Raw genomic sequence first — 17,968 nt, 5'->3', positions numbered from 1 at the left:
CACCAGGTCACTTTGAATGACCCAACCTCAAGTCACTTTTTTGCAACTTTGTCACCGTGCCAGAGCTACAGTAGATGTCGGAGGCCTTTGAAAGTCGCAGGATGTTATTAGGTCATTAGTAGCTACAATTTGTATATCTCGGAATTTTGATATCGGTGACCTAAGGTCAGGTCAATTTCGCGACCTCCCCATTATAAGTCAATGGGGGAAAAATCAACTCCCTGTTTTTACCACTAAAACGGGTCGGAATGGCCCCATATACCATACATGACTTCATATACGATCAACCTTCACTACCTTGAGGTCTGTTTTGCTGTTGGGCAGCTGTGAGGTCATGTGACGTCATCAAAGGTCACCAAAGGTTTTTGGCCAATAACTCCGTACAGGAACAAGATACAGACGCGTGGATGGTCTCATTATGTTCAGCTCGTCAAGACGCATCGAATGATATACATGATGACCTCGAGGTCACGTGACCTGAGGTCAACCTTTGACCTTGACCTTTCGAGGTCAACATATATATCATTCGATGCGGATTGACGAGAGGATCACGATGATGCCCTTAGTTTGTTCCTATCTTGACTAATTCGAAAGTTATTCGAGAAAAACTCTCTCCATATTTAGCGCCGCCATTTTGACTTTTTCGACCCCTGTGACGTCATCTTTGACCTGACCTGAAAATGACCTTTGTAAAAATTGTAGATCTTGACCGTGCGTATCCGATGCCGTTTACCGCTTGTCGCTATCTTGCTTCGTTCTCGAGATCTCAGGGGGGGGGGCGGTCATCCGCCCCCCCCGTCGGTACTAAGTTGGCGCAGACCCCCGTCGGTGCGCGGGTTAACCCACGAGCCGCTGGGGGGGGGGGGCATAAAGTTGCCCCCCCTTTACGTTTTGTGAAATATCTCCGAAACCTGATGAGCTACGAACGCGAAACTTGGCATAGCTTCAAATGAATACCTAGGCAATGTTTGAGGAAAGTTTGGTGGTTGTAGCACCTAAGATGACGTCACAGTGACGTCATGAAGTTTTGTCGTTTTCCGACATGGACCGTTTCTGATGACGCTGAGCATGAAACTCGACTGTAAATGAACTGGACAGCACCTGCTGTCATCCTAAAACATCTTACTACACTTCCATCTAGTTTCTGACCAATAATCGGCCCTTTATATTCGGTCCCATATATGTGATGTATCGTGAGGAATATGAGAGTCGCAAATCTATAATTTCACTTATGACGTCACTGTGACGTCATTTCAAATGGGATCGACACCAAATTTGGACACAACCTCGGCTAGGTATTCAGGAAGATGTGTGCAAAGTTTCGCTTCTCTATCTCTTCGCGTTGCGACGATATCGTCGCAGAAGTAAAAGGGGGGGCAACTTTATGCCCCCCCCCAGCGGCCGGCGGGTGGCGCGGAGGCCCAGCGGCCGCCGGGTTAAGATACTGACTGAAAATAAAAAAGAAAAAGAAAAAAACTGAAAATGGGGGCACCACCAAAATGAAGTGGACGAAATCCGTTGAGTGTTTAATTTTGGGTATAGGTAGGGGCACCACTTCGATTCATGACCCTCCCCTTGGAGTTTTCCTGGATCTGCCCCTGGTTCCTATACGCTTCTGTGTACTTGTAACCTGAGAGTGTTTAGAATGACGTTCGTTAAAAAACGCCTTTCAATTTTCAGTTTCTAGGCAATGGGGAGGGGGGATCGCAAAATTGACGTGGCCTTGGGCTACCAATATCGAAATTATGTAATATCCTTTTTGTGCATACTGCTACTCTCTTGAATTGCTGAAAGTTCCAAAGCCATCCGTTACCTGGTGTAGCAATGATAAGCATTGGAACATTTTCTGAATTGGTCATCCAGACCACCTCACCAGGTTACCTGACCTGGTGACCTGACCTTGTGAGACCTTGGTCCTGAAATTTTCATAGCATGTGTAAAACAGGTGCTTGATAAGGTGTGACAAAAAACAGTGGCGCGAAACGTCACCTTTTTTCGAGATATTAGCGAAAAACTGCAGGTGGTGTTCTAACACCGCTCCCCTAGCAGGGCGCGGGTATGAAACATGATGAACAGGTTTTACGAAAGATCATAAGATGAAATAAATACGTGCATATATCTCGCATAATTAACCGCTATTCAATCCTTTCACGTGGATAATATGTGCATATCGACACTGAAATACTATTGAGCGATTACATTCCTTCCTTTCCATTAGGAGTACCGAAATATCAATCGTTGGAAACATGCATCAGTATCACCACATCGTCACGTGCTGAAGCCGAAAAACTGATCGTCGATCCAAACTTTTGGGTTGGACGAGTCGCTTCGCTTTTTCGCTTTTTCGATTTTTAGAGTCGCTTTTTCGCTTTTTAGAGTCGTTTTTTCGTTTTTTCGCGTCGCTTTTTCGAGTTGCTGATTTCGTTTTTTCGGTTTCGCTGCCGTGGAGCTACACCAATGTTATCAAGTGAAGCTGATCGTCTACTGAAGCCGAAAAAGCGAAAAAACGAAACGAAAAACCGAAAAAGTGTGCCGTGGAGCCTGTACTTTACACTCTCTCGGTCGGTCTCGGTCAGTCTCGACCAGTTACAGCTACAGTCGGGAGTAAACCGCTAAATGACCTCAGGTCAATGGTTTAGCATCGTGATGGTCTGTCTCGTATTCAGCATTCAAGACAATACAGTGACCGCTCAAGTGAACTCTTATTCCGTGACCCGCCGCGATACTACAAAAACTTCATCATGTGTGGGTAATAGCCGTTTTCACGACGGCCATCTGGTACACAGGTTTAGGTTAGGTGCAGTTTTGGTGAGGATTTGGTCAAATTAGGTTCAGTGTATTTCTAAGTAGCTATCAGCTAGGGTTGCACGAATTGCTTATATACCTGCCTTGTCATATCATCAGACATTATCATCGACTAAAACACTGAAATAAATTCATTATGGCCGTTTTCACGACGGAACTTTCGCAGAGGAACTTATTTAATACCTAAAAAGTACCTACCCTTTGAGGCCTTAACATCCCTCAAACTGAAATATTTTATGTTCAAAATAATTTTAGAAGTTTAAATCCGGGCATTTTTTGCCCTCAAATCACTTATTTATTTACAAACACAGCAATTTTTGGTTCTAGTAGCCCACCTTTCGACTATGAGGTATCAAATCAGCGTGGCAACTTTACTCCCTCGGGTATCTAATTCCGGAATTCTTAAAAACAAGGAAAGTATATATCGAGCTTTCTTTTATGCCTATTGAGTTATGTTTTAATGGTGATTAAAATATGGCAAATTTTTTAATTACATTTCACATAAGAAAAACACGCAAAACAATGAAACAAAAATAACTACGGTGGAAATAACCAATCAGCACCTCAGTAGGATATGACGTCATACAAGAATGGTGTTGAAGGCCGTTTGCAGTCCCGGCCGGTAGGTCACGTGACCGCCGGGAGCCTCGGGTCACGCGGCGGTCGGGAGTCGGACGCGGGACGTGGTCGCGGGTGGACGCGCGGGGCATCATGCTTTGCTTTGCTTGCTTTGTCAACTTAATATAACTTACGATCGCATACGTGTGAAACCCAAACACTGCTCAGTGCCCTTAGAAATTGAGTTTTGGAAAGCTCAAGTCCCTAAAGCTCCTCAGGTCGGCAACAGTTGAAGCCTCATCTGGACTAGTGAAAAAAGCGAGGGTAAGGAACCTTGTGTTGCTTTTTCTTTTACCGTTATAATTATCTCAAACCATCACAATTTTGAGTTGCCACATTGTCTGGTTCACTACATTCGTGTAAAACTTGGTGAAGGCTGGTGGCTCAAAGAAAGGTGAAGATATTTCTTTAAGTGCCTAATCCGTGAAATATCCCGGCTTTACAAATCTACACTTTTCATTTTTTCCACGATACATTTTTTAAAATTGTTAAAATTTATTCAACATTTGTTAAAAGGGGCTTTGGTTTGGTGTAAACTAGATCATAAAGTTTACTATAGTTTTGTGCAAAACCTGGTGGCTGAAGAAAATAGTAATTTTGCTAAAATGATGTGCGGAAATTTGTTGCTTTCCAATTTCCAAATCAAATTACTCATACCTATATTTCCTTCAAAATTAGGAGGCATTATTACTGTTTTTTCTTGCAACATGAACTGAGTTTGGGTGCAGTGCTCCGGAAACGTTGTGGAACTTTAAGCTAGCTAGAGCAGTTTCCATAAAAATTGCTTAGATAGTTGACATGGCATGTTGACAACGGTTTTGCTGTTTCTAAAAAAGTGAAAAATATTTTCCTGCATTAAACAGACAAGGCATGTTATTCTCATAAGCTATCGAATGTGTGTGCGTGTGTGTGTTTTTTTAAGCTGTCAATTGTAACTTCAGTTACTTCACTTTAGACCATATTGCCCAGAATGCGTCACTGATCATGAGCTGGTATATCATATCATATGTAGCAAATACATAAATGGGAATAGTGTGTCATGAATTTTTGTGCATGCTTCTGGATCATCTGTAATTACATCAAAGGCTCGGCTCAAGAGTGTCCTGCCGACCAGCTTATGCCCAACCCTTTCTGTCCGCAGAACGTCTTCCGTCGCCTGCGACTCCCGCACGCCGTTTGCGCCCCGGCCGTCCGTACCGGTCTTCGCGCTGCGAGCCGCGCTGCTGGAGTTCGCGGCGGCGTCGTGGAGCTCCCATCGGGACAACGTGTGATGCCCACGTCGAGCTTATAAGCCGTGAGCTTCGATTGGCGGCTCACGCGGTCACCAGCTGTATGTACAGCCTCGGCCCCGACGACCCCGCTAATGGCCGAGACCGGCATACCCCCTGCATGGGTCCGCTGTCCGGCGCAGCGCTGGCCGCCCGCATGTTACGTTTGGCTGTATCGCTGCCCAGCGGGAGCGCGCTCCACGCTGCGGTAGAGGCACACGTTGCGACCCGACTGAGGACCGCAACCAGATGGTGAGACGTCGGCCTCTGCGCCCTGGCCGGGGTAGGCGTGACCGACGTCACAGTGGAGGAACACCCAAACAAGACCAGCCCACCGTCGGAGCAGCATGGAAATATCATGTTCTGCCTGGACGTCGGACCCGGCGGCCGCAGAGCACCTGCACACGTGCGGAGAGGGGCGCTGGAGGCGCGGCTTCTGACATCCCGCGGCGCGGCTGCTGGCAATACCTGACAACGGCGGCAATGGAGGCGGTTGGGAACAGCTGCAGCAATGGTGATGGCGGTGATGGCGACATGGCGGTTTGGGACTTCATCTCAGCGCGGCCGCCGCCCAGGCGCCGCTGCGCCCGGCTGCTCAGCCACCTACCGGATGGCGGGGTGGCCCTTACGGCCCTCACGCCCGTTCGGTCTGCGGCCACGTTCTGGGGTGGCGGTCGCGGGGTTAGCGGCGTTGGACTTCGTCCTTTATCCAGACTGCACCGTACCATCTGAACGGATGGACATGGTGTGTCAAAAGTGGAAATAGCCGGTGCGCCGTCTGGCAACCCGGCAGCCCGCCGCCATAGGGGAATGCATGCTTTTTGTCGCTTTTTCGCTCCTTATGAGTCACTTGATCTAATTAGAGCTTAACTAGGAACGAGGCGGGTCACTTGGACGTATTCGGGAGCCGAATACGGTGTTTTGGAGCCAATACCTTGGAAACCCTACCCGCCCAATGCGAGTTTTTAAGAGTCTGCATGCCCAAATTAACGTTGAGCGCGGCCGTTTTCGGTCGGTTTTCCGCGACCTTGTGGCGAAATCGCCTTATTTATTCAACCAGGGTGGGCTAATTCGCTTAACTAGGAATGAGGCGTTGAAGAGAATTATTCAAGGAATAGAGCTGTTCAAAAATATTTTTTGTATTGTTAAAACTGTATCCGCCCTCGAACGATAAATATTGTTGACCCATCAAGAACACATCCCCTGGAATGCGTTTGGACTTGGCTGGATCTAATATTAGCGAGTATCTGCTAATGCAGTTTCTTGGCTTACACAGTACGCACACAAGCATACACACTTCCTGCCCTTGGTTATTCCTCACTTGAATGAAAATTTTGTTATAATAACTATTCCAAGCAGTTAACAGGTTTTAGTGCAGTGCCAACTCGGAACCGTTCAGCGCCGCCAGTCTCCCAGGCGGCGCGTGACGGCCGCCGCCGGCCGCCGCGCCGCCGTCTGGCAGGGTGTTTGACTTCATATCTCTGTTGCTAGAAAAGTTGTGAACCGATTTACTTGATTCTTGCATGAAAAGATCCACCATTCAATTCTTAGCAGATAACGAAAATTTGACGTCAATTGCACTATCCGCTGCCCATATTGTGGTACTGCCATCTATTGACAAGGCTGGCGAACTAAAGCTGGGCGGCTATTTCCACTTTTGACACACCATGATCTGCCAAGAAAGATGACATCCAAGGCGGCTATGAGGCGATCACAAAGCTTCAGCAAGAGCTTCTCCTTCATGGGGCCGGCCGGCCGTTAAGTCGCAACACCGGCTGCCGAGTGCCAACAGCTGCGTGCGCTGGCGCCGACGCGTTGTGGGCCGCGCTGCTGACGCTCAAGCTGCGATATCAACCATCTATGAATATGTGGCAGCGGTGGCGGCTTGTCAGTTGTTAACGTGCCTTTGCAGACGTTGTGAATAGCCCGCGTTGGAATCGCATGGTTGGCAACACCACGCAAGCTAAAATGGGCTTCCTTGATGAACCTACTTTTTAAGCATTGTAGCCTTTGTAATTTTTGATGTTTTGCTGTAGGTATTATTTTCTACATATATACTATATAGGCACTCACGTGCTTTGAATCGCGCAATGCAATTGAACCATGGTAAAGACAATGATAAATGAACTGAGAGCTGACATGCCCCATGCTTTGTGTGAGTGTGTGTGTGTGTTTTTTTTTTTTGGCGAGTCGATAAAAGTGGTTTTGGACACTGGATGAGTTTTTAGGGGTGTGGTGAGGGGGAATGTAATTCCACAGACCTTTTGTCAGATTCACCAATGCAGTAGGTCTGTGCGGTATTTAGATATCGGAGCATTCTTTGAAAGTCGTGAATAGGGCAACTGAGAACCTACCTATAGCCGTGATATCCCCTCACAAAAACTTCTTTTAAATAACCGGGGATAAGTACATAAGCAGAGTAATTGCTATTACGAACACTTAGGTATCACAATGCTGAGCGAATAGGAAAATCTATAGATGGAGAATTGTGCCGCGTTACGGGTGCTCGGGCGCAGCCAATCCAGCGTTACCCCAGCGGTGACCTTGACCCGCATCGTCTGTCTCGGCTCCAAACTCCAAAGCCAAACCGGCGTGGAATTGGGAGCGCTCGAGCACTCATGGTCCAGCGCAATTCTCCACCTGAATCCATTCCTGATACACATTTGCTTGCTCATAGTCATGTAACCCCGGTAAATTCATCTAACTTTCATATTGGTCGCTCCATAGACAGATGGCCACAGATATCAACTTAAAAGGCCATTGTTGCATTCATTTAGTGGAGATCATTAAAGAGCCGTGATAGGCCACAAGTCGCGTGACATACGTGTAACAACCAATGACGTCGGCCTGCAAAACCCAATGGAAGCGGCTAGCAGCGTGCAATAAAACAGGGCGCTGCTTTCTAAATGTCTGTCGTGCGCCATAAATGAATATATCTTTTGTAGTGTGGCAACTCAGTATCTTTTTTTAACTATTGTACTAGTATTTAATAATTTCATAATTTTATAATTGTGCTTACGCTTTATGTTGATGTTAGTGATAAATCCTTAGATAAAGTAAATCGATGTGATATTTAATAGAAAAATAGCAAACTAACGCGCCATTCATTCGAAAGCTGGTAAACCTACTAAAAAGAACTACTAAAATTCCTGAGGAACCAAAGGATTATATTGGTATCAAATAGATGCCTGCTATTCCGTCGTGAAAACGGCCTTTATGAAGATATTTGTTATCAAACAGATTAGGTGCAGATTAGGTAAGAATTAGGTGCATTCGCCAGATAAGCGAAAACGGCTAATATCTCTGTTCTTTAGGAACACCCTAGCAACTAACATACGGCGAAGAATACATAATTTTGCTCTACGGGCAAACTTTTGGCATTTGCCCACCCAGTGAAAATTCGTTATCCGAGGCCCTGGAAAAAAGAAAAGCACCAGTGACCTCAGCACGTCAAGTCGCGTCGAATGATATAAGTATTTTTTATAAGTTTTATATATATATATATATATATATATATATATATATATATATATATATATATATATATATATATATATATATATATATATATATATATATATATATATATATATATATATATATATATATATATATATATATATGTGTGTGTGTGGTATATATACACATATATATATGTGTGGTATATATGTGTGGTATATATATATATATATATATATATATATATATATATATATATATATTTATATAAGTTTTAAAATATATTTTATAAGTTTTCATTTTTCCTAATTGACTTATAATGGTGAGGTCACGAAAATGACCTGACCTCATATGACCTTTAGGAAAAATCCGAGATATACAAGTTGTGGGACTCATAATGGATAATAGATCCTGCAAGTTTCATTTCCCTGTGACATCTCCTCTGGCAGTGAGGGCGTTGCGAAGTTGCGACATCTGAAGACCGTGCAGAGGTTCACTTATGACGTCATAGGTCAGTGACCTGACCTGACCCAAAAACGCGGTTGGTGTCAAAAGATCCGGCTTGCGTCAAAGGTCAGGTATGCGAAGTTTCAGCTCTCTATCGCCAGCGTATTCAGAGCTATCGCGAAAAAACCTAGGGGGGGCGGCACCCGCCCCCCCCCCCCCCTCGGCCGGCGAGGGTTAATTAACTAAGTTCAAGGTAACCAAATTGCATCATATCGAATATCATTCGATTCGGCTGATCACAAGGAACACAATGACACCATCTTTTGCTCTAGCGTCAATATGTGCCAAGTTATTGGCAAAGACGTCATTTGACCTCAGTTGACCTCATTTGACCTGACCCATGAATAAGTACACCAAACAAAGCAGCACCTAATGACCTGTTATTCATTACTATGGTTTCAAAGCACAAATGTTGTGGAACAAAGCGGATATCTCCAGTATTTTCCGAATTTAGTATTTTCCCATAGGCTTAACATTACGACGTAATGACCTCTACCTGACCTTAGGTCAATGACCTAAAAAAAACCCGAACTATATGCTATACAACTCGGTGAACTTAGCACATCCAGAAAGATTGAAGGAAATCTGTCCAAAACTGTGAGTTAGACAGGTGAAAAAAGAAAATTGAAATTCGACCATGACCTTTTACCGGTTTTTCTGACCTGGTGACCTGACCCAATGTCAACTGGACTTCAAATTTTCAGGTCATATGTAAAAAGGTTGCCCCATAGGTTATGCCAAACGCCGCCGTTTTTACGTTATCTTCGAAAAACCTAAGGGGGGTTGCATTACCCCCCTGCCAGGGCGAGGGTTAACCCTCGCTGGACCTATTTGTTTTCTACATACGTGCCGGCCGATGGGGGGGGGGGGGAGGGTACGACCCCCTTGCCGTTTCGCCCCCGATGGAGCTAGAGCGCCACGGAAAAAAACGAACGTGTGAGCCGTTACGAGACGCATCGACTGGTTATAATTAACCATCGCCACAGTTGGGGGGGGGGGGGCATTTACCACCCTGTTGCGTTTTTGACGTGTGAATAAAAAACCGCGGCGCGTAGCGCCGCGCCGCTTGGGGTAGCTTTTGGTACATGAATTTTGGACAATGTGTGAAAATTTTGACCGAGGTTATATTAGGTCAGGTCACCAGGTCAAGTTAACTGACCAAACCTAAAAAAGTTTGCAATCATGTCCAGCCTGCAGTGTCGGAAAGGTTTGAAACTTGGTGGAGTGCATGATGTTATGGGCGCCGACCATTTGTATATTTCGGATTTTTTATATTTGTGACCTAAGGTCAGGTCAGTGGCGTGACCTTTACATTACAAGTCAATGGAGAAAAATGAAAATGCCTCTAGATCCGTGTGTACGCATAGGAACAGTCCAAATATTTCAGAATCACAATGATTTGGACCACCCGTGATGACCAAGGTGTCATTTTTGCTGATAGCCTCTAGAAAGGTCATCCGAGGTCATTTGAGGCTACAAACAGATTTTTGCCCATAACTCGCGAATGGAAAGAGATAGAACGCTGGGGATGGTCTCATTGTGTTTGCCTTGCTGAGACGCATCGACTGATATGCAACATGACGACCTTTTCCGGTCAGGTCATGACCTTGACCTGAGGTCAAATTTTCAAGCTGACCTTTCAAGGTCAAATTATAGTTCATTCGACGCGTCTCGGCGAGGGGAACACGATTCTGGCAATATAAATGTCGTGGCTTTTTGTAGTTGAAAGTTATTGTCGAAAAACACTATTCGTAAAAACAGCTATTTTTGGAGTTTTTGCCCTCTGGAGGCTAAACCATTGACCTGAAGTCAATTTCGATAATGTCCTTTTCAAAAGAAGAGTTCAAGAGCTATCGATTGCTTTTCCATGCGTTTTTCTAGCTACCATAGTTCCTGAGATAACGACATGTTTTCTGAAAAATATTATGACCATTGGAAAATGTTAACCTTTGATGACCTCTGGTGACCCCAATATTGCTCTAAGATGAAAAATGACTGAAATACCTTCAAACGTACGCATTGAGAGCTATCGACGGCTTTTTCCCGCGTCTTTCTAGCCCTCTTAGTTTTTGAGTTAGAGGTGGGTGGTAACATATGCGGTGACCTCTGAGGTCAGGTCAAGTGCCTCAAGGCACGGTTCCGTTTTTGGTGAATAACTTCGCAAAAAATGGCCGCAGAGCCGCGATTTTGCCAGCATCGTGTTCGCCTCTCTCAGGCGCGTCGAATGATATACTTTTTGTTTGGGTGAGGTAAACTTAGGGTGTTGACCTCGGGTCACGGTCAGGTCGGCGTCCCCAGGTCACGAAATTGGTCGAAGGAGGTCATGTCGCATATCATTCGATTCGGCAGGTCTTCTTGAGTCCATAGGTGGCTTTCCCGACTCGCTAGCTCAATTTGATCGGTACCTAGTTATTGACGAAAAACTAATAAGACCCTTATAACTTCATAAATGACGTCGCGCAAGGTCAACATTGCAAAAGTGACGCATCGAACCTTGCAAGGAGTGCATGAAATCACGATTCGGTGTGCTTGAGGTAGTTGGAGATCGATCATTCCCGGCGCCAGAAAAAGTTTTCAGTTTATCCCCATTGACTTATACCTAATGGTGAGGTCACGAAAATGACCTGACCTCATATGAACTTTAGGAAAAATCCGAGATATACATTATACAAGTTGAAAGACTCCTATTGGATACTAGGTCCTCCAAGGTTCATTTCCCTGTGAAATCTCCTCTGGCAGTGAGGGCGTTGCGAAGTTGCGACATCTGAAGACCGTGCAGAGGTTCACTTATGACCACATGGGTCAGTGACCTGATCTGACCCGAAAATGCGGTTGGTGTCAAAAGATCCCGTTTGATTCAAAGGTCAGGTATGCCAAGCTTCAGCTCTCTATCGCCGGCGTGTTCGGAGCTATCGCGAAAAAAAACTATGGAGGGGCGGCACCCCCCCCCCCCCCCGGCTGGCGAGGGTTAAGGCCCTCAGAGACCAGTACAGGGCCTGCAAAGGGCAGGATGAGACCTTAAGATGCCGACTTGGGCCATCAGAGGCTAATGTGGGTCCTTACAGGCCAGTATGGGCCCTCAGAGGTCAGTGTGGGACCCTAAAATGCCGGCATGGGCCGGTGTTGGACCCCAGAGGCCAGCAGAAGACCCTCAAAAACCAAGATGGGCCTCAGAGGCCAGCATCGGGTCTTCAGAATCCAGTGCAAGGCCCTCAGAGACTAATGCGTGTCCTTACAGGCCAGCATGGGCCCTTAGAGGTCAGTGTGGGGCCGTAACAGACCGGCATGGGAGGGACTTGGAACCTAGAGACCAGCGGAGGGCCCTCATAGGCCAAGGTGGGCCCTCAGAGGCCGATGCGGACCGTTGGAGACCGGCATCGGATCTCCGGAATCCAGTGCGGGGCCCTTAGAGGTCAATGTGGGACCCTAAAATACCGGCATGGGCCGGTGTTGGAACCCAGAGACCAGCAGAAGGCCCTCAAAAACCAAGATGGGCCTCAGAGGCCGGCATCAGGTCTTCAGAATCCCGTGCAAGGCCTCATAGGCTAATGTGGGTCCTTACAGGTCAGCATGGGCCCTTAGAGGTCAGTGTGGGGCCCTAAAAGACCGGCATGGGCCGGCGTTGGACCCCTCAGGCCAAGGTGGACCCTCAGAGGCCGATGCGGACCCTTAGAGGCCGGCATCGGGTCTTCAGAATTCAGTGCGGGGCCCTCAAAGGCACCTAAAGGCACCCCAGAGACAGAAATGAGGCCACCAGAGGCCGGTGTGAGGCCCTCAGACGCCGGCTGGGCCCTTGAGGCCGGTTTAGGGGCCCTCAAATGAGGTCAATGTGGGTTCTCAGCGGTCAATGTGGGCGCTTGACCGCCACTGAAGGGCCCTCCGAGATCAGTGTAGGACCCTCAAAGACTGGTTTGGGAGCTGTTAATAGCTAGCGTGGGATTCTTGAGTCTCGTGACAATCGAATAAGGGCCAGAGCCCCATACGCCCATGGGGGCCCATTGGTTGTTTGGGGGGGCCAAATGATATGATGGCCCCCTGATTAGCCTTTGGAGGGGGGAAGGGCATGGCCCTGATCCCCCTCTGCGACCGTCACTGCACTGGAAGTGGAAGGGGGAGGGGCAGAAACAGACATTGCTGGCCCCCAGCCTGTTTGAAACGAGGCTGAGGCACGGTCACCCTGGCCCCCAGCTAGTACGTCTTTGACGAACTATGCCGACCCCAAGCAGATAAGGTCAAGCGTTGGTCGTTTGTATACGCATTCTCCTGCACCGTGCTAGTATTGTCTTAGTATTGCCTATACCTTTTTAGTGCTCGCTGTCCCGCGCCTCGTATTCAACAAAATGCTGTCACCAGGACTCACAGTCTTGTCTCTGATATGGTTTCCTTCATTGAGTGAAGGAAATTGCGGTCAATAACGCTGTAGAAACAAAAAGGAATCCTCATTAAAGGGCAAGCTGAATAGTTGTCAAGTTACCGGGTGGTAGGTTAGGTACAGACAGACACTTAAGTCAGCAAAAAGTGGGGGGGCCAGTTAACATTGCTGGCCCCCCCACCTCCGAAAGTGGGGGGGCCATGGCCCACAGGCTATGTATATGTTATACAACTCGGTGAACTTAGCACATCCTGAAAGTTTGAAGGAAATCAGTCCAAAACTGTGAGAAGAACAGGTGCAAAAAGAAAATTGAAATTTGACCATGACCCTCCACCGGTTTTTCTGACCTGGTGACCTGACCCAAGGTCACCTGGACCTGAAATTTTCAGGTCATATGTAAAAAGGTTGCCCCATAGGCTGTGTCAAATTTGGCGCCGCTGCGCGCCGCCGTTTTTACGCTATCTTCGAAAAACCTTAGGGGGGTCGCATCGACCCCCCCTGCCAGGGCGAGGGTGAAGTTTTAAATCATAACCTTTTTTGGGACACCCTGTACTTTATTGGCCTCACACGCCACAACTTTGACTAGTTTCACCCCTGCAACGTCATCTTTGCACTGACTTTAAAAAAAAAAAAACGGTGTAAAAATTGCAGACATCAACCGAATGTATCCCATCGTTTTCGAGATCCTAGGGGGAGAGGGGGGTATAGCCCTTCTGTGCAAAGTTGTCCCAGAGTCAATTTTTGTCAAACCACTTTGAGATATGCAAGACTCTGAGTTGTCCATAACGATGACCTCAACATGAGCTAACCCTCGCCCCGTTGGGGGGGGGGCCATTTTGGCCCCCCCCCCTGTGGTTTTTCCTGAATAGCAGGAAAACAGCAGCGCGCAGCGCCGCCAAATTTTCAGTACCTTCCCGGGCATCAATTTGACACCTTCACACCAAATTTCAAGTCTTAGGTCACCTTAGGTCAGGAGTTATTGAGGTCAAACTGAGGTCATGTTCGAGCAAAAATGAGCAAAAAATATGCAATCTTGAAACGCTCACCAAATCTACAGTTATCAAGCAATTTCAAAGTTCTTTATATGGTCTAGTAGGCAAAAAGCGGCGCTACAAAACTGCTATCTCGGATTTTCCAAATTTTTGGTTTTTGGCAAACAAAAATCAAAAAATTGATTTTTTTAGAAAAACTTGGAAAAATTCCAAAAATTTTCCGAATTTCGAAAAAACCGGAAGATATGTGATAGTCCCAGCGCTCTTCTATATACATACCAAATTTCAGATCGATATCTCGTTTTTTGGCCAAGTTATAGCGAAAAAACTGTTCAAAAATGATGACGTCAAATTTTTGAACTCAATTTTTAGCAATTATAGACCACGTACGGCAAAACAAAGACCACCATTGAACTCCCCGTGACGAGCTGCATCGATTCGATACCCATTTTATGCAAAAATATTAACTTTGAAATTTGACCTAATTTGACCTGACCTTGACCTGACCTTGACCTGACCTTGACCAAAACGTGATCTAAGCTGGCCCCAAAGGCTGCCTGACCCATATAATCGCATTTGTCATGTAAAATGGACCATAAAACATGTATCACACGACACTTTCATATTGTGACCCCCACGTGACCTGACCTCTGTGACCTGACCTGGTATCAGTGACCTCAAATAGCAAAATATGTGTTTGAAGAACATTTCCCCATCGATGATTTTCAATGAAATGCATTTTACTCGATTTTACAACGCATTTCTTGAAGTGCCTGTAAACGGTGAAAATTGGACCTTTGACCTGACCTGTGACGTCATCGGTTTGACCTAGGTCAATAAAATTGGGTCACAAGGTAGTTCCCCGTTGGGGCTATCCAACGCCGTTTACCGCTTGTCGCTATGTTGCGTGGTTCTCGAGATCTTAGGGGGGGGGGGCCAAAATGGCCCCCCCCCCAACCGGGCGCGTTGCTCGGCAGAGCCCAGCGGGGCGCGGGCTAACGACGGGCGGGCGTTTTTCACAATTCAAAGTCCAAACCTTCGGGCCACAGCGCTCCTCGAAAAGCGCTGCCCTCGAGAAACGATGACCTCAACATGAGCTAACGATGCACGTTTGTTGTTTTGTTCGTTTCTTGTTGTGTGTGCCCCTAATTGTCCATCCCAGAAATGACAAGTGCTCACTCAGCTGCACGTTTCGGTCACTCTGACATGTTTTTGTTGTTTCTGTTCGCAGCTCGACTCCATGGTGTTTCTGAGACGGATGTCGACATTTCAATCGGTTCCTATTCTGATGTCGGCCCTGTCATCTGACGGCATATTCCGGCACCGACGGCAGCAGATGGGTATCTTGGACTGGATCAAGTCTGACTCTATTCAAACGTTATAATTGTACTTAGCACAATAAATGTATTTTCCATCTGCTGAATCTAGTTTCGCTGAACCATTTTATTTTATTGCAAATAGGTATCCTGGCTACCTACCTATAGCTAATCTGAAACGCAAACATGAGAAATAATCAATGCAGCAGCTGGAAATGATTCATAATTTGCTTCCTCTATAAACGAGTTTGACTGTCATATCTTCCTGTTTTGCTGTATTCCTAAAGTTCGACGCACCTTTCAACGATATTCGTCTCGTTACAAATAATCCTTTTGTTTGTGATTGCAGCTCTGGCCTGGCGTTGCTGTGACTGGTGCTGCCACCTACACAAGCATCAGCTGACGGTGCTGCCATCTGTCAAACTGCTTTCGGAGCCGACTGCAGCTCATATCTTGGACATTTGTCTCCAAGGGCAGTCTTCCCTACTGTGGCTTTTCAACACCGTGGTATTGGTATTGTATTGGAGGTTTTAACGGAATTGCATAAACTTTGGCATCATTAGAGAGATGCAAACTCTTACAGATATAGGTAGGTATAGGTAAATGATATAGGTAAATCGCATTTGGACCATATAATAGCAGTGACGTACCCAAGGGGGGGGGGCCACGGGGGCCAAGGCCCCCCCTGAGCGCCGAAGGCGCTCAGGGAGCCCCTCAAGCCCCAGGATATTTTTTTAAACACTGGACAAAACGTCTTTTACTCGGAAGAAAAATTGATATTAAAGTTTCATTTATGTGCCCTGGGTACCCGAGGGGCCCCTGCAGTCATCCAAGCGCCCCCAGTTTCCTGGGCCCCTGGTCGCCTAGGGGGCCTCTGGTAGCCGGGGGCCTGGTCTCATGAGGGCCCCTGATAGCCTGTGGCCCCTAGTCGCCTAGGGGGCCCTGGTCGCATGGGGGGCCTCTGGTCGCAATTGAGACCCCTGATCGACTGGGGGCCCCTAGTTGCCTAGGGGGCCCTGATAGCCCGGGGCCTGGTCGTATGGGCCCCTGATAGTCTGTGGCCCCTAGTCGCCTAGGGGGCCCTAGTCGCATGGGGGGCCTCTGGTTGCATGATATTGAGGCCCCTGATCGCCTGGGGGTACCTAGTCGCCCAGGGGGCCCCTGGTAGCCGGGGGGCCTGGTCGCATGGGGGCCCCTGGTTGCCTGGGTCGCCCCTAGTCGCCTAGGGGGCCTCTGGTAGCCGGGGGCCTGGTCTCCTTAGTCGCCTGGGTCGCCCCTAGTCGCCTGGGGGACCCTGGTCGCCTTGGGCCCCTGGTAGCCTGGGATCCCCTGGTCGCCTGGGGACCGCTGGTCACCTAGAGGGCCCCTGGTCGCCTGGGGGCCCCTGGTAGCCGGGAGCCTGGTCGCATGGGGCCCCCTGGTCGCATGGGGCCCCCTGGTCGCATGGGGCCCCCTGGTCGCCTGGGGCCCCTGATCGCTTTGGGGACCTGATCGCATTGGCCCTTGGTCGCCTGGAGGGCCCTGGTCGCCTGGGGCAGTGGGGCCCCTAGTCATCTGGAGGACCTGGTCGCCTGGGAACCCCTGGTCGACTGGGGGCCCCTGGTCGTCTGAAAGTACGCTTATCACCTGATTGATCCCAAATCATCTGAGTGGCTACTGTCTACTGGAATAAGTAGTGACTGGAGTAGGCACTCATCTGAAGGAGCCAATAGGTATCTTTCACGGTGCCGGAGATATCACAGAAAAACAAAAAGGCTAAACTGAATACCCCCCAACCTTGGCCCCAAAGGCGTCATTGGCTAACACAGGGATGTGGGTCGATTTGCAATCACATTTCCTCCTAAGTCCTATTCCTCCAATTAACCCGCGCACCGACGGGGGGGGGGGCGGATATCCGCCCCCCCCCCCTGAGGTTTTTCGCGAATAGCGGGAAAACCGCGGCGCGTAGCGCCGCGAAATTTGGTATGACTATTCCCTTATCAATTTTACACATGGTGTGCAAGTTTGAACCTCCTACCTTTCAAGGTCAGGTCACCAGGTCACTTTGAATGACCCAACCTCAAGTCACTTTTTTGCAACTTTGTCACCGTGCCAGAGCTACAGTAGATGTCGGAGGCCTTTGAAAGTCGCAGGATGTTGTTAGGTCATTAGTAGCTACAATTTGTATATCTCGGAATTTTGATATCGGTGACCTAAGGTCAGGTCAATTTCGCGACCTCCCCATTATAAGTCAATGGGGGAAAAATCAACTCCCTGTTTTTACCACTAAAACGGGTCGGAATGGCCCCATATACCATACATGACTTCATATACGATCAACCTTCACTACCTTGAGGTCTGTTTTGCTGTTGGGCAGCTGTGAGGTCATGTGACGTCATCAAAGGTCACCAAAGGTTTTTGGCCAATAACTCCGTACAGGAACAAGATACAGACGCGTGGATGGTCTCATTGTGTTCAGCTCGTCAAGACGCATCCAATGATATACATGATGACCTCGAGGTCACGTGACCTGAGGTCAACCTTTGACCTTGACCTTTCGAGGTCAACATATATATCATTCGATGCGGATTGACGAGAGGATCACGATGATGCCCTTAGTTTGTTCCTACCTTGACTAATTCGAAAGTTATT

The 17,968-nt window shown here is 47.6% G+C and overlaps 1 long non-coding RNA gene across 1 annotated transcript in view; it reads left to right on the top strand.

Annotated features, from left to right (window-relative positions):
• Positions 1 to 15,865, top strand: part of LOC122386044 — a 35,635-nt gene extending 19,770 nt beyond the window's left edge. Inside the window, exons 2-3 of the long non-coding RNA XR_006257321.1 lie at positions 15,253 to 15,361; positions 15,687 to 15,865. This is a non-coding gene — a long non-coding RNA (uncharacterized LOC122386044). The remainder of the gene's footprint in view (positions 1 to 15,252; positions 15,362 to 15,686) is intronic.
• Positions 15,866 to 17,968: the final 2,103 nt, after the last annotated feature.

The sequence above is a fragment of the Amphibalanus amphitrite genome, unplaced genomic scaffold (assembly GCF_019059575.1).
Source record: "Amphibalanus amphitrite isolate SeventyFive unplaced genomic scaffold, NRLGWU_Aamphi_draft 000238F_arrow, whole genome shotgun sequence".
Lineage (NCBI taxonomy): Eukaryota > Metazoa > Arthropoda > Thecostraca > Balanomorpha > Balanidae > Amphibalanus > Amphibalanus amphitrite.
The sequence above is the reverse complement of the archived record's forward strand: the minus strand, read 5'-3'. Positions and strand labels throughout refer to the sequence as shown.